General features: G+C 45.2%; 1 pseudogene; it reads left to right on the plus strand.

Annotated features, from left to right (window-relative positions):
* Positions 1-610: 610 nt before the first annotated feature.
* LOC115556994 (general transcription factor II-I repeat domain-containing protein 2-like) lies at positions 611-2,343 on the plus strand (annotated as a pseudogene).
* The last annotated feature ends 538 nt before the right edge of the window (positions 2,344-2,881 follow it).

Raw genomic sequence — 2,881 nt, forward strand, 5'->3', positions numbered from 1 at the left:
TCTTTTTTTTAACATGTGAGTCAATGGGAGGCCTCTGGTACTGCAAACTGTTTCAGACGTGATGTTACGTAAATTAAGCACATAAGCTGCATTACCCCCACATAGCCAAATGGGAGCAGGATCAAACATTGCATTACCCCCACATAGCCACAAGGGAGCAGGATCAAACATACAAGCTGTAATAACTACTCCAGCCACAGATGGCAGCACCTTTAGACAGGTGAGGAAGCCGGAGCCAATACGTCACATAGGCCACGCCTACTTGATACAAATGCGGAGCGGGAGTCAAATCGGGGCAGAAACCCATGGCAGCTCCGTTGGTAGCCCCGTGGCTAGAAGATAGGTCAGCCGTGGGTCGCTCCACGCGCGTGTTAAATACCATTCCCCTCCTTTTGCTTCATTACCTTTCCGAAATACTTTAAAGGCCGTGTTGCAGGGTTTATTTTCCAACGAATTTGTGCAATTAGCTTGTTGGTAATAAAGATTTAAACCAGGGATGCCGTGGTGGCGGCCCACGGGCCGGATCCGGCCCCAATTGACATCACATTCGGCCCCGTTACATCAGTGGTTGGGAAGAGTTGTTTTTTTTTATAAATAAAATTGTGATACAATATCAACAAATGTAAATCTACTTTTGTTTTTTATCCTTACTTAATGGTTTTAAGTATAATGATTATTTTTAATGAATTATTTTCCACGTAATCCAACAGTTTGTCTTGCCCGTCTCAGTTGCCGCGTGTGCACTGACCAACGTTCTAAGGAACAAGTTGCTCCCGCTCGATATCAGTCAGGATGTTATCAAAGAAGCGGAAGGTTGACTCTGAATGTCGTGTCTTTCAGGAGAGATGGAAAGAAAAGTATTTAATTTGGGAAGTGGGGGGCAAACCTGTATGTTTAATTTGTTCGCAACAAGTGGCTGTGCCAAAGGAGTACAACATCAGACGACATTACGAGACCCATCAGGAGAAGTACAACAAGTACACAGGGCAACGCAGGGCACAAAAGCTAAACGAGCTAGCCTCATCCCTCAGAAAACAGCAATCCGCTTTCTCGAAATGCCGAGAGACATATGAAGGTTTGTTTTAATTCTTCTCAAAGTCTTATTTTTACGACGGCGAGCTATGTCATCGCATGGGAGATAGCTAAAGCTTCCAAGCCTTTCTCTGAGGGGGAATTCGTGAGGACGTGCATCACAAAGGCAGCCGAGCTAGTGTGTCCAGAAAGTCGACAAGCCCTAGCGAACATCAGCTTATCCCGACCTACAGTGACCGAGAGAGTGGAAGAGCTCTCCAGCGACTTGCACAGCCAACTTAAAGAGAAGATAAAGTCATTCATCGCGTTCTCTATTGCCCTTGACGAGAGCAGTTGGCGATATTTATTCGCGGAGTGGATGCTGCCTTGAATGTCACGGAGGAGTTTGTTTCCGTGGTACCCATGACAGACACGACTACAGCTAACGACGTGTTCGTTAGCCTTGTTGGGGCCCTTGACAATCTGGAGGTGGACTGGAGTCGCGCTGTCAGTGTGGCTACGGATGGTGCACCTTCCATGGTAGGAAGAAAGGCCGGGGTGGTCGTGAAGTTGAGAGAAAAGGTACGAGAGGCCAACCCAGACCAGGTATTCTGGAACTTTCACTGTATTTTACACCAAGAGGCGTTGTGCTGCAAAAATCTGAAAATGGAGCATTTTATGAGTGTTGTTATTGCCACTGTCAATTTTATCAGGGCCAGAGGGCTTAACCATCGGCAATTCAATGCATTTTTATTTGAAAATGACATTTAGCAGGGCCTTCCCTATCACACCGATGTGCGTTGGTTGAGCCGAGGCGCAGTGCTCAATCGGTTCTACAAATTACGTAAAGAGATAGACGAGTTCATGCAGGCTAAAGGGAAGCCTGTGGAGGAATTGGACGACCCCGAATGGATCAGAGACCTTGCCTTCTTAGTGGACATTACCGAACACTTAAACGTCTTGAATGTTACTATGCAAGGTCGCAACAAACTCGTTACCGAGTATTATGACAGTGTCCGTGCCTTTCAAAATAAACTTGCGTTATGGAAGGCACAGCTCAGCCAGCGCAATGCAGCCCATTTCCCATGTTTAAAATCTCTGTCCGTCAACCATCAGAGCATGGTCAAGTATGCAAGCTTGCTTTCCGGCCTCATGCACGAGTTTGACTCACGATTCACGGTTTTCACTGAACTGGAAAAGGACTTTGCGCTTTTTCGCTCTCCATTCACGATGGATGCTTCCGAGGTCCCAGAGGGGATGCAAATGGAACTGATGGACTTGCAATGCTGTGCGCGGTTGAAAGATGCGTACGCATCTACTGGTATTGAATAATTTTACCAGTCTTTGCCACCCGAGTACCCAATTATCACTGCCTTTGCAGGTAAAATCCTCTATGTTTGGCACAACATATTTATGTGAGCAGGCATTTTCAGTAATGAATTTTAATAAATCGAAAGTGCGCAATCGCCTGACACATGGACATCTCAATGATGTCATGAAAATAGCCACGGCCCAGAGCCTGTCCCCCAATGTGGACAAGCTGGTGAAAACTAAAAGGCTTCTGGCTTCGACATGTAAAATCTAGCTGGCTTCCTCATGTTTCATAGTGCAGGGAAGTAATGATGGGGAGGAAAAAAAGGAGATAGGTATGTGGAAATATTTGTGGGAGTTGATTGACAAAGTTAATGTGCTATCAGTTGCTTGTTGTAATGTTATATTTTTTTTATTATTAATTTCTACTTAATATTTAGTCACCTGACCTGTTTGAGTACTTAACCTTGGTACATATTTTGACTTCTTTAGGCCTTGGCTACTTAGCCTGGCCATCTTTTTATTTGCCTAATTAGGCCTGTGCATCCAGATGATTTTA

The sequence above is a fragment of the Gadus morhua genome, chromosome 2 (assembly GCF_902167405.1).
Source record: "Gadus morhua chromosome 2, gadMor3.0, whole genome shotgun sequence".
NCBI lineage: Eukaryota > Metazoa > Chordata > Actinopteri > Gadiformes > Gadidae > Gadus > Gadus morhua.